This window comes from Taudactylus pleione, unplaced genomic scaffold (assembly GCF_031769625.1).
Source record: "Taudactylus pleione unplaced genomic scaffold, aTauple2 ptg001166l, whole genome shotgun sequence".
Classification (NCBI taxonomy): Eukaryota; Metazoa; Chordata; class Amphibia; order Anura; family Myobatrachidae; genus Taudactylus; species Taudactylus pleione.
The window spans coordinates 813,881-836,243 of NW_028285567.1; positions in this window are offsets into that span (position 1 = coordinate 813,881).

Consider the following 22,363-nt stretch of genomic DNA (forward strand, 5'->3'; position numbering starts at 1 on the left):
TATCGCCTACAAAGTCACGGTGCTTGTATTTTTATACACAGAGGGCTATCGCCCACAAAGTCACGGTGCTTGTATTTTTTATACACAGATTGCAATGGCCCACAAAGTCATCGTGCTTGTATTTTTATACACAGAGGGCTTTCGCCACAAAGTCACGGTGCTTGTATTTTTTATACACAGATGGCTATGGCCCACAAAGTCACGGTGCTTGTATTTTTATACACAGGGCTATCGCCCACAAAGTCACGGTGCTTGTATTTTTATACACAGAGGGCTATTGCCCACAAAGTCACGGTGCTTGTATTTTTTATACACCGATGGCTTTGGCCCACAAAGTAACGGTGCTTGTATTTTTATACACAGAGGGCTATCACCCACAAAGTAACAGTGCTTGTATTTTTATACACAGAGGGCTATCACCCACAAAGTCACGGTGCTTGTATTTTTATACACAGAGGGCTATCGCCCACAAAGTCACAGTGCTTGTATTTTTTATACACAGAGGGTTAACACCCACAAAGTCACGGTGCTTGTATTTTTATACACAAAGGGCTATCGCCCACAAAGTCACGGTGCTTGTATTTTTATACACAGAGGGCTATCGCCCACAAAGTCACGGTGCTTGTATTTTTTATACACAGATGGCTATGGCCCACAAAGTCACGGTGCTTGTATTTTTATACACAGATGGCTATGGCCCACAAAGTAACGGTGCTTGTATTTTTATACACAGAGGGCTATCGCCCACAAAGTCATGGTGCTTGTATTTTTATACACAGAGGGCTATCGCCCACAAAGTCTCGGTGCTTGTATTTTTATACACAGAGGGCTATCGCCCACAAAGTCACGGTGCTTGTATTTTTTATACACAGATGGCAATGGCCCACAAAGTCACAGTGCTTGTATTTTTATACACAGAGGGTTAACACCCACAAAGTCACGGTGCTTGTATTTTTATACACAGAGGGCTATCGCCACAAAGTCACGGTGCTTGTATTTTTTATACACAGATGGCTATGGCCCACAAAGTCACGGTGCTTGTATTTTTATACACAGGGCTATCGCCCACAAAGTCACGGTGCTTGTATTTTTATACACAGAGGGCTATCGCCCACAAAGTCACGGTGCTTGTATTTCTTATACACCGATGGCTTTGGCCCACAAAGTAACGGTGCTTGTATTTTTATACACAGAGGGCTATCACCCACAAAGTAACAGTGCTCGTATTTTTATACACAGAGGGCTATCACCCACAAAGTCACGGTGCTTGTATTTTTATACACAGAGGGCTATCGCCCACAAAGACACAGTGCTTGTATTTTTTATACACAGAGGGTTAACACCCACAAAGTCACGGTGCTTGTATTTTTATACACAAAGGGCTATCGCCCACAAAGTCACGGTGCTTGTATTTTTATACACAGAGGGCTATCGCCCAAAAAGTCACGGTGCTTGTATTTTTTATACACAGATGGCTATGGCCCACAAAGTCATGGTGCTTGTATTTTTATACACAGGGCTATCGCCCACAAAGTCACGGTGCTTGTATTTTTATACACAGATGGCTATGGCCCACAAAGTAACGGTGCTTGTATTTTTATACACAGATGGCTATCGCCCACAAAGTCACAGTGCTTGTATTTTTATACACAGAGGGCTATCGCCCACAAAGTCACGGTGCTTGTATTTTTTATACACAGAGGGCTATCGCCCACAAAGTCATGGTGCTTGTTATACACAGAGGGCTATCGCCCACAAAGTCACAGTGCTTGTATTTTTTATACACAGAGGGCTATCGCCCACAAAGTCATGGTGCTTGTTATACACAGAGGGCTATCGCCCCCAAAGTCACGGTGCTTGTATTTTTTATACACAGATGGCTATGGCCCACAAAGTCACAGTGCTTGTATTTTTATACACAGAGGGCTATCGCCACAAAGTCACGGTGCTTGTATTTTTTATACACAGATGGCTATGGCCCACAAAGTCACAGTGCTTGTATTTTTTATACACAGAGGGCTATCACCCACAAAGTCACGGTGCTTGTATTTTTATACACAGATGGCTAAGGCCCCTAGAGTCTCGGTGATTGTATACACAGTGGGGTAAGCACCAAAAAAAGCTTTATTTTGTTTTTCTTTTTAAACTTTAAACTTTTTTCTTTTTTTTTTATTACACACAGCCACTTGCAGTCAGTGTACCCCCTTACACAATTACAGCCACTTGTGAATCTTTGGACACAGCACTTGATCAGCAGAGTATAGCGCAGCATACATCAGCATGCAGTGTGCCCTCTTCCTGTCACTTTTGCCAGCGCAGCCAATTGTGAGTCTCTTGACACAGCACTTAATTAGCAGAGTATAGCGCATCATCAGTGTGCAGTGTCTCCCCCTATACAGCCACTCAGCGTGCCCCCTCAGCCAGACAGCCCACATGCAGAGTTGCGCGCAGTACGGAGCGTGCAGGAGAAGTGGCGCCGAGTGGACTCGGATCCCCACTGTTCTGAGCAGTTCAGATTCCACAGAATCCAAACCGCTCAACTCTACTTCTTACAGATATGTTTCTCCTTCCCTTATAGCGTAGATGGTGGGAAAGCAAACACATAGACCTGCTTGTACCTATGTGCGCCACAAAATGTCTCCAGTGACCAATACCACAATATGGAGCCCTGCTGATGTGATTACCGGGGTTTCCTGAAGGAGAGACGCGCCCAAGTCTCAGAGAATATTGTAGAATAATATAAAGAGCGTAATTCAGAGGTGTAGGCAGAAGCTGCCATTCTTCCCTGGTGTACATCCGTCAGTATGAATGTGCGAGGACGGAGACACCCACTTTGAGTGTTTTGTAGACGCTGTAATGCCGCTTGGTGCGGCTTTAAACACCCCCCCATCGTTCCCACCTTTGAAACGTGCACCTATTCTGTGACAGATGTAGATTGTCCATCAGAATATAGCCATCAGTGTGAGCATTTGAGCACCTGTATTTGTAAACACTTCAGCTAGAAGCCTGCGACACTTTCATAACACGCCCATAAGACGGACCATCTCTGCGCCGCTGTTTAGCTACCTCCCTGTAACCGCCCAGGAACGCCCAGCACCTTCTCCAAGACATTTCTGATACTGTGTGTCTCAATCGCAGCAGCGCCCCTGTGTGTACACTCTATGTAATGTATGCGCCTCAACTATCACATTGCTTCAAGGTACGGAAAAAACTATACTGTACAGTAGCCCATAGGCCACTATAGGCTATCAACATCTGAAAATGGCATTAGCTACTGAGCCTAAGATCCATATTGCTATACAATATGGTGATTGTTAAATTTGAAAGCTTTGCAGCCCAGATAGAAACTGATGGGGGATGCTTTTTACGGTCGAAAATGGAGGTAGCGCCTTCATGTATCCTTGGGATGCTTCATTTTTATGGGTAGCTGTTTTTGGGGGATTTCCCACAAAAATACAGTGATGAATATGCCCCTTTGTGAGATAGCTATGGGCGCTGTGGCAACATGTGATGTAATGATTAGCTCATGTGACGTGTCCAAGATGTTGTGTAGTGTGCATGTATAGAATGTAACAGAAAAGTACTATGAACATGTCTGGTGGTTAGCACATTTTGGGAGAACCAGGGGTCTATTTACTAAGCCTTGGTTGGAGATGAAGTGAACAGAGATAAAATACCAACCAACCAGCTCCTAACTGTCATTTTTCAAACACAGCCTGTGACATGGCAGTTAGGAGCTGATTGGCTGGTACCTTATCTCCATTCACTTTATCTCTATCCAAAGCTTAGTAAATAGACCCCCAAGTCTCCTATGTCTATATAGGTCCTCTTTGCCCCTTCCCTCATAACCACTGAATGGTGACATGACAGGGAAAATGACCATCCACTTCAATTGTAGAGTCTCCTGGACACTGCATTTTGCTCCCTGCAGAAATGTTTAGTATTGTAGCGTCCTTGGTGTTGATGGAACCTAAATATCAGCATATAATTTTGTTTGGACTATTTTGCAACTTCTAGGCACAATTTATTAGAGATGTGCGCTGACCCCCGTGTTTTGGTTTTGGATCTGGATCTTCCCTGGTTTTGGATCTGGATTTTTTTTGCCAAGATCTCACCTTCGTGTGTTGTTTTTCGGTTTTGGTTTTGGATCTGGATTTTTTCTTTAAAAAATCATAAAAACAGCTAGAATCACATAAATGGGTCTGTTTTTGTTCCTACAGTATTATTAACCTCAATAACACTTATTTCCATTTGTTTCCAGTGAATTTTGACCACCTCACAGCTCACTATATTGTTTTCATCCAGTTTAGGCCCAAAATTCGCACCAAGCTAGCTGGCTGACTAAGTTAAGCGGCAGCAGTGGGCGGCACAAACACGTGGCAGTTCCACTTCCAACATGGCACAACAGAAAACAAATGTTTATATTATTCAAGAGAGGCCTGAGGGAGTTGGAGTATGTATGTAGTTGAAGGCAGGGCAGGGACAGGAAGGGTTGATTGGTAGTAAATTTAATTTCATTTTTTGATTCCGAAGAAAATTTATGAGGGAGAAGGGGAGGGGAGGAGGCATTTACAAAAATATATTTGACACACTCACATCAGTCCTTGCCCCAGAAGGATCCTTGAGCGCCATGCCTGCTGCTGCTGCTGCTGCTGGATTTTCTCATCCCAGAAGGTGACCAAGAAGACTTCTAGTAGTGCTTTCCACATAAAAAAAAGCATTTCCCAACCTGTACAGGGACATTAAAAAAAAACATAGTTAGTGGCCTCAAAGTGCCACTTAACCAGCACACATATGTGGACAAGCATAACATCTATGATTTAAGGCAGGGGTAGCCAACCCTGGTCCCCGAGAGCTACCAACAGTGCATGTTTTCCAGGTCTACTCACAGAATCACAAGTGTAATAAATAATTAAATGTGTTGGTGAGTAATTAATACACCTGTCCACCAGCTAGGTGGTCTGGAAAACGTGAACTGTTAGTAGCTCTCAAGGACCGATATTGGCTACCCCTGATTTAAGGCATTATGTTGTGTACTTTCTTGAGAATCCTGCGCCTGGTTCTGCGGTTAGGAGTGGATTTTCATCCCAGAAGAGGACCAGGAAGAATGCTTTCCAAAAACAATTGACTTAAATAATCCTTTGCAAACCTTCTGTAAAGACATTTCCCAACCTGTACAGTAGGGGTTCCCAACCACGGTCCTCAAGGCACACTAACAGTCCAGGTTTTAGGGATAGCCTTACTTGAGCACAAGTGACTTAATTAGTACTTCATTTATTTTGATTTAACCATGTGTGCACAATCATGGATATAACTAAAACCAGGACTGTTAGTGTGCCTTGAGGACCGAGGTTGGGAATCACTGCTGTACAGGGACATTAAAAAAAAGAGTTAGTTAGTGGCCTTCAAACTGCCATTGTTTCCACTGTCCACTTAACCATATCAGATATGTGAACAAGCAGAACAGAGCATTAACTGCAACATTTCAGATTTAAGGTTTAAGTATTACGTTGTGTCTTTGTTGGGAATTCTTGAGCGCCATGCCTGCTTGCTGGGAGTGAACGGACACAGATCTGAAGAGAAAGAGATACATGTAAATAACTACTGGCAGGAAAAAGAGGCAATTTGGGGGTAATTTTAGTTTGCCTAAAGTTTCTAAAAATGAAAAGTGTTCATGTTGCCCAGAGCAACCAATCAGATTGTAGTTATAATTTCTCTATTGCATTCTAGAAAATGATAGACAAGATCTGCTTGGTTGCTATGGGCAACATGAACACTTTTTATACAAATTTATACAGGTGAGTGATTTGTTAAACCTGTGTAACAAACATTTAATAAAAGTGATCATGTCTATTAATACTTTTAATATGTATTTTATCATGATCTTATCGGCAATTGCAATTTAGAAGAGGCGCCACTTGTAACACTCAAAAAGTGCATGACAAGTACTATGCAACTCACTTTACTATCTGTTGTCCATATTTTAACAAAAAAGATATATAAAAAGATGTAAATATAACACACACACACACGTCTTTGGATGGACTGCAAAGCAAGCTTAAAATAAGGTACCAGTATAATAACAGAAAAAGATACTGGTACTCACCAAAACTGCTGTGCGTCCTATGGCCAAGTAAGTGATTCCCTGGTATACAATGATTACTAATAAAGATCAATGTTTTAATTGTGTAATTACTACAAAGAGTAACCAATGCACTGCCAATAAATACCTTTCTGCATATCTGTAAAGATTAGGCGGTAACGCATCCAATAAATTATTAGTATATACTGCAATATAAGATTATATTAGAGCACCTCCCGATTTTTAAGGCCGTTGCGGGAGGGTAGACAAGTATGTACAAATTCCAGGCAGGGGTGTTAAAATGAAGCAGTGACGACTGAACAACTTCCTGTTTCCGGGAAAAAAAGGGTGTTAATACTCAGTACCATTGAGTACCGACAGAGAGCAAAAGACTGATGGTACTTAACCCCCCCCACCCCCCCCCCCAAAAAAAAAAAAAAATCCCATTGAGGAGTGAGAGGCGGGGCAACGATTATGCAATTCTACTCTCTCTGGGAGTCTGGGAAACCACTCTAAAATTCGGAAGTCTCCCTGACAGTCCAGCAGTGTGGACCAGTATGCACAAAAGTGACATTTATTTATTTATATCCTGCATATTACCAGTCATACCCATCCTACAACAGAAGAAGCAGATTGATTTTCTAGGGACCCTTTTCAAAATCGGAATAGTGGCCGGCACATAATAATGCACTAGATGGTCAAATAGTTGCATTTGCGCAAATAGAAAAGATGGGTACACGGGGTATTGTGCAAGTCCCTCAATCACCTTTATTGAGGGCAAAACAGACACAAACAGAAGGATCACATAAATACATCAGTCACAGAGAAATCAGAGCGGAAAGCATCCTTCCTTCACATCAGAGTCAAGATAGCATCACAGTGATCATCAGGGTGACAATGGGTTCACTTGAGTTGTACTGTTTGCATGACAATAGACCCTTAGAAATGAGACGCGCCGTGTTTGAGGTTCACCTGCAAACTGTTCTTAGTCTGCAATTATCTACAGCAGAGTTTACTGGAATAATGGAAAATGTGAGGCAGCTGTGTGCTGTTTTGTATGAGAGCGATGACAGTAATGTGGCTGATGACGCTATTGTCGATGATAATGAATTTAAAAATATTTGGGAGTAGGAACACGATTTATCTCTCTGCAGATCCTGCTCAAATTCCTCACAATGCTAAAACGGTTCCCTGTTTACATCACTTCACTGCCGTCTCCCAAATTCAGATAAAGAGAGGGGACGTCATTGTGTATCTTATTGAGCTGGATACATACATGAGGGGAGTTGGATGCATTTACTATCCAAAGAATAGAAAAAAAAACCTGTTTGGATCCCTCTTGGGGAGTTATCCGAAAAGAAGGCCATTGGCAATGCGATCTATAGATGACATCACCTACTGGGTGTGAGCTTGATACATATTGTAAGTGCGGTCAAACCTCAGAAAACTGCAGTTTGACCACATTTTAGTGTTAGTACATACTGCCCTTTGTCTCCCTAGTCCACTTGCTTCATGGTCTGCTCCTGTCACTCTTGAATTTTCTTAATTTCTACTACCCTTGTCTTCTGCCCACTGCCTCACGCTTACGATGCCCACAAAATGTTTTAAAAATAAACAGTTCATTTAAACAGTCAGTTCTGTCATCTATCACCCTTATTTTTTAGCCAGCCCCAAGCCTGTATATTCCCATGTCTCCTATCTGCTTCCATTTACCTTATACTTATGTGACCCCTTATTTCATTGCCTACACCAGTGGTTCACAATTTTTTTCTGCCGAGACACACTGAAGAGTGGCATCCACATACGAGACACACTGAAGAGTGGCATCCACATACAAGATACACTGAAGAGTGGCATCCACATACAAGACACACTGAAGAGTGGCATCCACTTTTCTCAGCTGCGCCCTGGCTGGCCCCCCAATCAGCATCTGATGTCACTGACGTTCATGGTTGGCTCCAGGAGGAGCCACACCCTGTGCAGGAATGGGACAGCACCTGTTATCTCCACGCGACAGACCGAAAAGGGGGCGTGACCTAATTACCATCAGTGGCAAACGCAGGATTTCTAGAGGGGGGTTTCCAAATGCTTGATTTTAGAGTGAGTGTGGCCAGTCCATGAAGAGGGCATAATTAGTACTTATCCAGCTTTAATATGCATCATACAATGTGTATTGTGTGTCATAATTCCAGCATATACAGGATCACAGTAAGTTATTAGATGCGGCAGTGGGGCCATCCTGTCTGAGCTCAATATTTTTATTTTAGATGTGGGCACCATTGGAGCAAGTCCGGGAGTCTGGAGGAGCAGCAGAAGAGCTTAGCAGTGCCCTTAACATATATGTACATATTGGGCTCTATAGCAGTGCCTCCCTAACAGTGCATGTTTTCCAGATCTCCTAGTTGGTGCATAGGTTATTTATTACTGGTTGATACATGTTAAAAGATCCACAGGTGGTGCTAAATATTTCATTTGTGATACTGAGAAGAACATGTAGCACTAGTAAAATTCTATTATATTACTGTTTCTACTGTGGTCATGGTATGTACTGGGGAGGTTTTTTTTCAGGCAGACGGACACCCCCCCTGCATTTGTCTATGACCATAGGTCTCGCCCCTAGATGATGTTTTTGTGGGCATGTCCGTATGGCACACCTCCCATTTCATGTCAGGCTGGAGGGAAAGCCCAGCACTCCATCACAGTCGCGCTCTGCTTAGCAAAGCAGAGCTGCTGCGGTGGAGGTCCCCAACCTCCCGACCGCCCATGTGACACTTCAGTCCGCGGCTGGAACAGCGGGACAGTGCCCAAAAAATGGCACTGTCCCGCTAAAATCGAGATGACTGGGAAGGGTGTGCCCTCTATGGGGTGGCGGCCATGTTCGACCGCACTGGTCGAACTCCCCAAGAGCCGTCCCTGCCGACGCTGATTGGGACATGCACAGTGCATGCAGACATCTGTGTCCAGGGGAGGCCTGCCCCTTAAATCCCCCATCAACTATAAGGAATATCCATGTCCACAGCCTTTAAAAATGAAAAAGTGCCAACAAAATAAACAAGTGTCCAGGCCTCTCACGTCACACAACTTATTTTGCAGATTCCTCATATTCTTTATCTCAAAAAGGAAAGTTTTGCTGCTCATGAACGGGAAATGTGTTATCAGGAGAATAAAGGAGAACATTGATATGCAAGTGGTAACAAAAACCCTATTTCTGGAATAGCAGATTGGCAAATTTCCTACGCCTGAGTTATGTTCTTCCTCCACGATGATAAAAACCCACATGGAGCATCGTCACTGCTGCAGCTGCTGCCTGTATAAGTCTGTGAACCCGGGAGGATGGATGAGGGGGCTGACATTGACCTGCTACAATATCATCCTATATGACTATGAGCTTCCAATTACAGCCTTTCAGGATGGTAAATATTACTAATCTGAGATGAGGCATCAACATAAATACAACGAAATACAATGAAGAAATTGAACTGAGTGCATATATGGTGTAAAGCCATTTAACCCCTTCAGGACCTGCAATTTCCCCCCGTGCTGCCAAATTTCCATTAGAAATATTTCCTTTACCGCTTAGCAACGTAAACTGGAGCCATGAAAATGTCAAAACACATTTACAATTTAATGCTGGATTATTCCAGTCTGTTTTCTTCTTTGTGCATTTCCAGACGCAAGCCAGAGATGCGCTTTAATTTACTAGGTATCCGTCCGGCACTATGCACACTAGTGTGCAGGTTTTATTCGGCAGGTGGTACAGTGAAGCATAGTATGGACCTGTGGTACCAAACCTGAGAAATGTGCGATGAGGAGAGCGCATGCGATGCCTCCATCCACACTGCATCCAGGTGACTGAGCCGGGGGTCCCCAGGACCTGCCAGAGCTCAGCTGGGGGCCTGATCTCCCACATGTGTTACTGCACATGCGCGTCCTATTGGCGTATATTTCTTCCCAAGCATTCCATGTTAATGGATGTACCCTCCGAGACTCCCATTATTACAGAGCCTGCAGAGTACGGCTAGTACACTATAACACCAATGCTATCATAAAGGGGCATAGCACCACTAACTACCAGGGTGTTTGTCATCATACCACCCGGTGCAATAGTGCTCCTGGCTTCTCTATACAATTACTATACCTGTACATCCCTGTGCCTCCATGCTTCATGTTGTTTGTACCTGGCTAAGCTGGACCATGTGTGGACTAACCGCCACCAGCAGCAACATACTGCTCAACACGCTCAACACTAGGGATGTGCGCCGGACCATTTTTGCCGGATTTGGATTTGGTTCTAATTCGTCGTCCGGCTTTGGATTTGCCAAACTGCGGTGACTGGCTTTGGATTTGGATTTGGATTTTTTTACAAAAATTGACAAAAAAAGCTAAAATCACATAAATTGGTCTTTTTTTTCTTCCTAGAGTATTATTAACCTCAATAACATTAATTTCCAGTCAATTTAGACCATATCACAGCTTATAATATTGTTTTCAACATTATTGGCCAAAGGTTGCAGTGAGCTGACTGGTTACTAAGCGACAAAGCAGCGGCACAATGACACAGACACCACAGTATAAAGCACATCTATGACACATTGCCACACAGCAGTGGCAGAAATGAAAAGTAGTGCACCCACCCAGTGGGGTACGGCCAGCAGAGTCACAGTACTTGTTTACAAAGTGGGCTACGGCCCTAGGAGTCACAGTGCACAATCTTATTCGCATTACACCGCACATAGGGCCTGATTCACCTTACACCATAAAGTAGTGCCTCTTATTTATGTTACGACACACAGTAGTGCCCCTTTTACACAATGCCCACAGTAGTGACCCTTTTACACAATGCCCACAGTAGCGGTGTCCCTTACACAATGTCCCCCAGCAGTGGTGCCCCCCTATGCAGTCCCCTTAGTAGTAGGGTCCACTATGCAGTGCCCCCAGTAGAATGCCCCCCAGTAGTATGCCCCCCATTAGCAGGCCCCCCCAGTAGTATGCCCCCCATTAGCATGCCACCCAGTAGTATGCCCCCCATTAGCATGCCACCCAGTAGTATGCCCCCCCAGTAGTAGGCTGCCCCAGTAGCAGGCCCCCCACAGTAGTAGCCCCCCCTGTAGTATGGCCCCCCCTGTAGTAGGCTGCCCCAGTAGCAGCCCCCCCCAGTAGTAGTAAGCCCCCCCAGTAGTATGGCCCCCCCAGTAGCAGGCCCCTCAGTAGTATGGCCCCCCCAGTAGCAGACCCCCCCCCAGTAGCAGGCCCCTCTGTAGTATGGCCCCCCCAGTAGTATAGCCCCCCCCAGTAGCAGACCCCCCCAGTAGTATGGCCCCCCCGCACCCCCAGTAGCAGACCCCCCCCCAGTAGCGCCCCCGGCCCTTGCACAAATAAAAAAATAAAAACTTACCTGTATCCCCGCTCCCGCGCCGTCCGCTCTGTCACACGCTGAGAAGGGAGCCGGAAGACGGAGCTCATGTGTGAGCTCCAGCCGGCTCCCTCCATGCAGCAGCCAATGAGAGTCTGTGTGACTCTCATTGGCTGCTGTAACAAACACACAGCTGCCGTTGGCGGCTGTGTGTCTGTGTAGGGCAGAGCGCTATCACTGCGCTCTGCCCTACACGCGAGGAGACCTGATGTCGGATTCTCTAGTGAGAATCCGACATCAGGCGGCCGCCGTTCGGCCCCGTACGGGGATCCGAGTCAGGCGGTGAACACCCGAACAGGGTTCGGGTGGACTCGGATCCCCAATGTTCGAAGCGGTTCGGATTCCATAGAATCCGAACCGCTCATCTCTACTTAACACCAGAGGCGGATATTAGCTAGGGGCTGCAAGACTGCCCCCGCCCTCCCAGTATAATCTGCCACCTCCAGTAAGCCCGTGAGTCTGTGCAGAGGCAGATCTACTGTGAAACTAATGAAGCTTAAGCTTCAGGGCCTCTAACCCAGGGGGGGGGTTAGAACCATTTTTCTTTTATTGAGTGAATATTGCAACAAAATCAATGGAGTTTTTTTAAGTGCCTGTTATTAAAATAAAGTTATTTTAGTGATAGAAACATAAACCAATGGGTTAAAGTATTTAATATTGACTTAGAATATGCTCTACAGTAGTGCATGTAGGGGGGATTTCTGAATACCCATAAACCCCCCTGGTCAGTACTGGCCAGCAGACACTATCTACAGCTCCAACCAGAGGATGGCTCTTATGAGCCGGCTGGGCGCAGAGAATAGAGAGCTGCTGCCAGTGTCACTGCTGTGCAGTACTGCCAGGTACCACTAGATGCTCCCATCTCCATTTGTGCTGTCCCATCTGCCAGAAGTTGGCCCTGCAGTGCTGACCACAAACTGAAAGCTGAGCTGACTAAGGGATGGCGTGCAGCTTAGAGGCGGGAGCATGCATCGTGATGGAAAGACCTGACTCAGGGGGAATCCTGAGATCCCACTCAGGAGGATCAATAGCTGGGATCCTACAGAGGAAGTAAGTTTGGGTTTTTATGTGCTTTATCTACAGTGTCTCTATCTCTCTCTCTTGGTGGTTCTACATCTATCTATCTATCTATCTACAGTGTTTCACTTTCTGGGGGTTTCTACATATATCTATCTATATACAGATCATAACCTTATCACCTGCATACTCTCCTCCATTACGTCAACCTCAGTGCCAATCAAATCAACCAATCCTCCTCAAACCCGCAGAGATATTAATGCTATTCATTTTGAATAACTATCCACCTCTCTGCAACAATCACTCTTACCTATTTCTAATTTCACTTTTCCTGAGACTGCTGTATCACACCTAAACCAGACCCTAGAACTAGCCCTTGATGAAGTAGCTCCAGCTACCCATCAAACTCGGCGTAGACTTAGACGTCAACCGTGGCATTCCAAATTGACAAGACACCTACAAGAACTCTCATGTAAAGTAGAACGTCATTGGCGAAAGTCTCGTACCCCAAGTGACTTCCTCACATGTAAGACTATCTACAACTCTTACCGTAATGCACTGGACAATGCCAAACATATTTCCAATCTGTCATCTCTGCCCAAGCCTCTAATCCCAAGCAACTTTTTAATACATTTAAATCACTTCTTAACCCTCAGTCACCCAACCCACCTGCTACTATAAGTGCACAAGAACTTGTTTCCTATTTCAAGAACAAGATTGATAATATCCGAAATGAAATGGTATGCACTTCCTCAGCCAGGGACTTGTTCAATTCCCTACCTGAACCCAGTGGCACATTCACATAATTTGACCCCACTAATGAAGATTATCTACACTCTTCTCATCCTCCTACTTTACTACCTCTCCTCTTGATCCTATACCCTCACAAATCAGTAAAGCTTTGTTTCCTGTGTTCATCCCACACTTAACTAAAATCTGTAATCTCTCTTTCTCTACTGGTATCTTTCCAACACTGTTCAAGCTTGCAGTGATCACTCCCATTTTGAAAAAATAAATAAAAAAATTGACCCTAATGCTCTCAAATTACCATCCTATCTCCCAGCTCCCTTGCCCCTCCAAGCTACTGGAGAGACTTGCCTACACCCGCCTCACACACTTTCTTAACATTCACAACTTATTGGACCCACTTCAGTCCGGCTTTCATTCCCAGCACGCCACTGAGACAGCACTAACTAAGGTGGTAAATGATCTGGTCACTGCCAAGGCCATTATACACTTCTAATTCTTCTAGATCTCTATGCTGCCTTTGACACTGTTGACCACTCTCTTCTCAAACAAACACTACAATCCCTAGGTCTTCAAGACACAGCCCTTTCTTGGTTCTCATCCTTACTATCTAATCACTCTTTCACTGTTTGCATTTATGATTCTACCTCCACTTCGCTACTTCTATCAGTTGGAGTACCACAAGACTCAGTCTTAGGTCCTCTGCTTTTCTCAATCTATACCTCCTCTCTTGGAAAACTATTCAGCTCTTTTGTTTTTCAGTATCATCTGCACGCGGACAATACTCAAATTTACCTATCCTCCCCAGATTTGTCACCATCTGTGCTGCAGGGGTGTATCTACCCATTGGCCAGGATGGCACTCGCCAGGGGCACCGACCAAAGGGGGAGCCCCGTCTGGCAGTGCCACCAGCAGTCAAGGGGTGGACAAGTCTCCCGGCCCCACAAGTGTAGGGCAGACCACAGTGAGAGCGGTCTGCCCTACACAGTTTACAAACAGACAGCTGCCAGTGGCTGTCTGTACAGGGGTGGCCACAACTGGGGGCAATTTAGGGGGGGTGCCCACAACTGGGGGCACTGTACAGGGGTGGCCACTACTGGGTGAAATTTAGGGGGGTTGACCAATGCTGGGGGCACTGTATAGGGGTGACCACTACTGGGGGCAATTTAGGGGGGTGGCCACTACTGGGGGCACTGTATAGGGGGAATACTACTGGGGGCACTGTATAGGGGGGAATACTACTGGGGTCCATGCAGCATATGGGGGTCTACTACTGGGGGGAATGCAACATTGGGGGGACTACTACTGGGGCCACTGTATAGGGGAACTACTGCTGAGGACACTATATAGGGTGGACTACTACTAGGGGCAATGCAGCTTAAGGGGGGATTACTACTGAGGGATTACTACTGGGGCACTACATAGGGGGGGTAGGGGGGCGTCAGTCCATTACATTGCCAGGGGCACTTGGATCCCTAGATACACCCCTGCTGTGCTGGTCCGTGTCACTGAATGTGTCTGCCATTTCATCTAGGATGTCCCCTTGCCACCTCAAACCTAATATATCCAAAACAGAATTAATTATATTTCCACCGGGCAATATTAGTTACCAACCTGATATCTCTATTACTGTTGACAACTCGACAATCAGCCCCACCTCACAAGCTCGCTGCGTAGGTGTCATCCTTGACTCTGAACTGTCTTTTGTTCCCCACATTCAATCTGTCTCTAAATTCTGTTACATACATCTAAAAAACATAGCCAAAATTCGACCATATCTTACACAAGACACTGCAAAAACTCTAATACATGCACTCACTATTTCCCGTTGACTATTGGAATAGCCTCCTTATTGGTCTTCCCAAAAACAGGCTCTCCCCACAACAATCCATTTTGAATGCAGCTGCAAGGCTGATCTTTCTCACCAAACATTCAGTGTCTGCTGATCCACTCTGTCAGTCCCTCCATAGGCTGCCGGTCTTCTACCGTATTCAATTTAAATTACTTACACTCACACATAAAGCTATTAACCAAACCACACCAACATACATATCTTTACTTATCTCAAAATATCTTCCAACCCGACATCTCTGCTCTGCACAAAATCTGCGTCTCTCATCCCCACGCATTACTTGTTCCCATGTACAGTTACAGGACTTTTTTTGGGCTGCACCCACCCTGTGGAATGCCCCCCCACGCACAATAAGACTTTCCACTAGTTTCCAAACATTCAAGCGTTCTCTGAAAACTCACCTCTTCAGACAAGCTTATCGGATTCCCAGACCGCCCACATAACCTTTTATAGCTTCCCTATCTAACTCTCTTCTTATAGTAAACACCTATCACATCTTCTCTTTCTTCAATTTAACATCCTCCTAACCCTAGGCCAACTTTCCAGTGTGATTGGATCATACAGCCCACCAAGAACATCTGCAATCGGGCTGAATCTATTTGCAATATGTAGCACCTATCCTTGTGTATCAACACTTATTACCCTATAGATTGTAAGCTTGTGAGCAGGGCCCTCTTACCTTAATGTATGTCTTTTACGTATGTCTGTCTGTCAACCCAGTAAAATGTTAATGTTGATTCAAATTGTAAAGCGCAACGGAATTTGCTGCGCTATATAAGAAACTGTTAATAAATAAATAATAATCTACAGTGTCTCAACCTCTGGGAGTTTCTACATCTATCTATCTATCTATCTATCTATCTATCTATCTATCACATACTGTATCTATCTATCTCTCTATCTATCTATCTATCTATCTATCTATCTATCTCTCTCTCTCTGGGGGGGTTTCTACATCTATCTATCTATCTATCTATCTATCTATCTATCTATCTATCTATCTATCGTCTCTCTCTGGGGGGTATCTACATCTATCTATCTATCTATCTATCTATCTCTCTGGGGGTTTCTACATCTATCTATCTATCTATCTATCTATCTATCTATCTATCTATCTATCTATCTATCGTCTCTCTCTGGGGGGTATCTACATCTATCTATCTATCTATCTATCTATCTATCTATCTATCTATCTATCTATCTATCTATCGTCTCTCTCTGGGGGGTATCTACATCTATCTATCTACCTATCTATCTATCGTCTCTCTCTGGGGGGTATCTACATCTATCTATCTACAGTCTCTCATTCTTTGTTTTTTTTTTTATATATATCTCTGCCCTTTGGACCTTGTTGGATGTTGCCCTGTTGTTGCTGGTTTCAAAAGCTCCCCCATAATAGTTCAAGCTTCAGGGCCCCAAAACTGCAGATCTGCCACTGAGCTTGGGCACTGGCTTCGCTGGCACTGATGTGGTTTCCCTTCGGAAGCGCTACCTGCCAATCACCCACAGTGCAGACAGTGCCAGGGTGTTTTCTCCCCCTGAGACTGCCAGTTCGGGCTGCGATTAACAAAGTTACACAATCATCTCTACATTTTGTGACATCACATTCAGAGATGTTATTTATTATTCAAGGATATACCACACTATATTACTTTCTTTTTATATTTTATTCCATCATTTGTGGGAGCTTTTGCTTCATTTATCACCAGTAGAAGTCTGCTGAAAATCATTAATGGAAGACTCTGAATAACGACTGCCATTATCCTTCGGGACAATATATGATAAGATGAACTTGAAATATTGATTCTCATCATTTGGCCGCACCCCCTATTTAAATATGTGCTAATGGCGGCAAATTATTGCGAGGGAGCAGAGCTAAATGAAGAAACGTGTTATGCCCCGCCCCCATCGGCGCCCAACTGCTTACCTACCCGGGCTTCTCCTGGGGAGGAAAAAAAAAATATGCAAGTATGCTCCTGTGCCTCTCCAATTGCCTCTCCAATCGTGTTAGGACTGCCGGTCCTAATCCCCTCTGATTATCACCTCCTCACTCCCGCCTCTAATGGTGCACACACACGGAGCAATCAGACAGAGATAACGAAATCGCTGTCTGATCATCCTGCACCCTCCCTGGTGTAATGGATGATCGATATCAGTGGTTCTCAAACTCGGTCCTCAGGACCCCACACAGTTCACGTTTTGCAGATGCACAGGTGTAATCATTACTCAATGACACATTTTAAAAGGTCCACAGGTGGAGCTAATTATTTCACTTGATTCAGTGTGGAGACATGGAAAACATGCACTGTTTGGGGTCCTGAGGACCGAGTTTGAGAACCTGTGATCGATATCGATCATCCAGCACACCAACAACTCATCGACGACTATAGCGACCCGCCATCAACGATCGTGGGTCCCTATAGTAACCTGCTTGATATCGAGCAAGTTGACCTGCATGCACGGCCGGTGGATGATATCGCTATCATCCATACGTGGCCGCACATCGCTGGTCGATGGTGAGTTGGTGGGGTCAAAAACATGAGCGATATCCTGCGCTGCCCCTAAACTATGAAACAATCTCCCTCTCTCAGGGGTAGACTTTACTAAAGCTTCTAAATGGCCCCATTTATTAATAATCGCATTTGCAAAGATATCTGGGTGCGATATTAGTGCCTATGATCGCATTACAGGATGCGATGATAGTGAGTAGAGCATGCAGGGGGGGTTTCTGTGTACCCAGAAACCCCCCTGACAGAGGAGAGAACTGGAACCATGTTTATTAAGCCCCTCAACAAAATGCCGCGATTCGCAGGACAATAGGGAGGAGGCGGAGTCAATATGACACAATTCCATTAGCTTTGTGTCATTTGTGCCCGCCCCCTCGCGATTTACCTGTGAATCACAGCATTTTGCCGCTAGGGTGAGGGGAGTAATTACATGGTGCCAGGTCCCGTCACCATCTGCTACCTGCAGCTGCTGCAAGGTGAGAGTGTGTGTGTTTGTGTGACATATACGTGTGTATATGTGTGTGTGACGTGTGTGTACATGTATATATGTATGTGTGTAATATATATATATATATATATATATATATAAAATCCCCCCCCTTAAAAATCCTGCGTTTGCCCCTGATAGCGCCCGAATATAGCAAGTTACACATGCAGGGTCAGGGTGTTCTGGAAGAAGCCTGTCCCTGTGATGTGCTCGGAGTGAAGTGACCGCGTCTGCTCGGTAGTTAGGGCTCCTGATCAGATACTTTATTTAGTGGAGAATCTGAAGATTTTCCTATATTCTTGTTGAGGAGCAGAATCTGAAAAATATAAAATAAAGTCCTTCTCTATGGGGTATACCGCCTCTTCCCTGAACTGGAGATATTTATCACAGCATTTTGAATTACAGCTAAACTGATCTCAAAGCTAAAGTAACACATCTGGTTACACAGAGGCCTATTCATCAATACTAAACTAATGGTTTTAAGAACATTTTCCTTAATTACCATTATTGTAGTATTCATTAATACACTTAACACAGGAGATATCACTGATATCTCCTGGCTAAGTCCCCCTGCGTTCATTTCCACACTCCCCATACATTAGTACATTAGTATGGGGATGTAGAAATTAGGCTTTTCATCAAATTCCGAAAATGATGTATTTTCGGAATTTGATGGTGTTACTATATGCTACTCTCAGGTGGCGTATAGCTGGTTATACTTATCTGCTTCCAGCTGGGCAGGTCCTCCCGGCTCCCTCCGTCACTCCCTCGTCCCTCCTCTGGTACCGGCTGCTGCTCTGACTGTGTTCTCCCGGCAGAACACAGTAAGTTTAAAAAATAAATAAATAATATATATATATATTTACTGTTTGATCCTCTTGAGATGGGAGGTCGGGGTCCACGGCTGCAGCGGCCAGGTTGGTGGGGGACAGGGAGGTGAGGGGAGGAGGGGGCGGGTGGTTGAGGGGGAGACAGAATTACCGCAGTTGTAGGCAGTGCTGTGCATGCGCCGAATTTGTGAACATAACATCACATGTGCAGCACTGATTACAGCTGCGGTAAGGTAGGACTAGGCAGGGAAAAGTAACTATTTCCTGAAAAGCTGTCATTACAAAAATGACAGCTTTTCAGTATAGATACTTATGGAGAGGAGGAATGATGAATTGCTCCGGTAATTAGGTAGAACTCCATGCCAGTTCTAAACCTAATTACCTCCAGAGAATTTTCAGTTATGATGAATAGGCCCCTTAAGTAGAGAATCACATGAACACTACTGAGGTCTACGGTAATTGCAGTGCTGACATCTACTGGCCAAAGACAGCAGCACAGTTTTTCGATGACAAGTGGTAACATTTGAATATTATTTGTATTTATCATTTTTATTAAAAAAGAAAAGATACTTAATAAGGCAGGGAGGATCTACACCACCTGGGAATTGAAACCAAAGGGGGTTTGAGCATGTTTCTTTGGTTTTAATTATATGCATTTTCCAGGGATAGTCCTAGGTTTTAAAAAATCTTTTCCCTTGACCTATATTTTTTCAAAAGTTCCACAGTAAAATATCATTATGTGGAGCATACTTGCCTTACGGGCGCTCTGCCCGTAAAGGTGGGAAAGTCTCTCGGAGCCAGCCGTCATCCGACCGCACCACCTGCACTGAATTGCGTCAACATAGCCCCATCCCCCACTTTACAATGCTTGTGATCAGGGCACTGTATAGCGGGGGGCAGACCATGATGACACGATCATGCTGCCGTGTCCCTGCATCGCCCGCTTATGCTGCTGAAACGTCCCATGCTGTGCCAACCTGGCTACCCCTCCCGAAAACACAGCGCACAATTTCCAAGCTTCATAAGTAACCTATACCTCCCAATTTCAGCTGTCCCGCCATCTCACCTGCGGGCTAGTGTCCAGCAGGCAGTTGAGAGGCTGGGGACACTCTGCAGAGCACCTGTGAATGGATGCCGAGTTTTTGGCCTGCCCCCAGTGTGAAGCATCTGCTCCCTTACCAAGATGGCCACCGACAGTACTTCATAGACGTGTAGTACTAAGCCCAGGGTTGGACTGGCCCACAGGGGTACAGGGGAAATCCACGGTGGGCCTCACTGCCAGTGGGCCCACCCCCACTTCTAGGTGTCAAGTTCCAGACTTCAAATTATAGATTTTTACTCTATTAGATGTCATTTACCTGGTGGAGCAGGAGCACTGATCAACATGGGGGCTTGGTTCCATTCTATAGAATCTACACCAAGATTGATTGGCCAAGTGTCTGTGGTATCTTGCCACACCCCCTCTGGTGGATGGCCTCACTGCTTAGGCATGGGCCCCTACCACTTAATTCCCCCTCTGGGCCCTTCATGCTCCAGTTCGACACTGACTAAGCCCCCACATTATCCTGCATTAACTGCTACCATACATGACTGGCTGGTTCGCTGTATGTTTCACTCCATCTCCACTACATATTGGTGTTATGCTGGGTACACACTAGTCGATAAATTGGCCGATCAATTGATCGGCCAATATATCTGCTGGCCGTCGGCCAGTGTGTATAGCCGATACGTCTGTGGACTGCGTCGTTCACAGACATATCGCATTGGCTGTGCTGCACAGATATGTCTGCAGACCGCCCGTACACACACAGCAGAAGCCACGGGCGAGTGGGGGACCTGCCTCCCTGCCAGCTGGACCCGCGGCTGCTGGATAGATTATGGCCGTTCAGTGTGTATGAATGACCATTCTAAAGATATATCTGCAGATGTATCTTTCAGGTGTGTACCCACCTTAAGGTGCCCACACACATAGCGATATTTTACACGATCTGGCCGATTCCGACACATTGGAACGACAGATCTTTTAAAATATGGCCAAATCGTGAGGAAATCGTGAGTCCCCACTCACGATCACGATGCGATGCGCGTCCCCGCTGGTCGCACATCGCATCTTCAGATCTGCTGTGCAGTAGGGCAGATCTGACAATCTAGGACCCGATGCACTGTAAAAAGTCTGACTGCAGGAGAGATCGTTTGAAGATTGGACACCAAATCGTGTGCATATCGTGTGGAGATCGTGTGCAGAGCTTCCGGGGAGAGTTTTAAGGGAAATCGTACACAAATCGTACACATCGGCTGATCGTGGGCAGATCGGTATGTGTGTGGGCACCTTAAAACTGCGAGTACAGCTGTACAATCTGTTCACTGCAATAAACCCAAGCTCCTGTAGTCTACAGTATCTGCCTGGTGTGCAGATAGACAAAAGAAGGGCCATAAAAAACATGTGACCTTCTCCTTAAGAGCTTACAATCTTATTTGTTAGAAATGAAGGATTAAAAACAAAATGACAAAAAAATATGATTAGTAAACTTTGGGCAGAAAAACTGGGCTTATATTTGCACATTTGCAATTTACAGTTGTTATATAGAATATGTAGTATTGTAAATTCAGACATTGGGCCTGATTCAGATGTGGTAATAGAGATCAACAGCTGGATACACACTAAACAGATATATCTGCAGATGATGGTTGGTCGTATACACTGAACAGCCATCATTTGTGTTCTGTGTGTTGGAGAGGGGTGGGCCCCACTGGCCATGGGGCATTTCTAGAGAGGAAGGGCCCGTGTACAGCCTCCAACACGGGCCCCCTCCTCTCCGCCCGGCAAATGGCAGCACACTGAGTTGTGCGCGACCAGTGCAGGAGTTATAGACTCTGGGCACTAGAGTGTACCCAGAGTCTATAGTGTCTGCACAGGTCACTGGGAAAATGGCCGTGGAGGCCACTTTCCCTGTACTGCGCATGCGCTAACGACGGGAATATGGCCGCCGTGGCCATTTTCCAGTCGTTTTACATTGCCGGACCCCCGCACCGACGTGGGTTTCCGGAGAGGTAAGTAATATTATGGGTGCAAGGTGTGCGGTCCGGGGCCCCCCTGGACCCAGGGGCCCGTGTTCCCCGCACACCCTGCAGCCATTATAGATACGCCCCTGGACGGTCCCCTGACTGCCCCAATATATTTGCAGATATGTGTGTGAACAATGTCGTTCACAGACATATCGCTGGTACACATGGCCGATGGGCAGCTAATATATTGGCTGACCAATTGATCGGCCAATTTATCTGCCAGTGTGTACCCAGCATAAGAAAGAGCAAGTAACTGTGCACCTTGGTAAAAGAGAGATGTAACTGAAAGTTACATTGCAGTGTAAAAATAAAGCTGTCCAGCATTTGTGGGCTACATGCAAAAGCAGCCAGTATTTACCCCA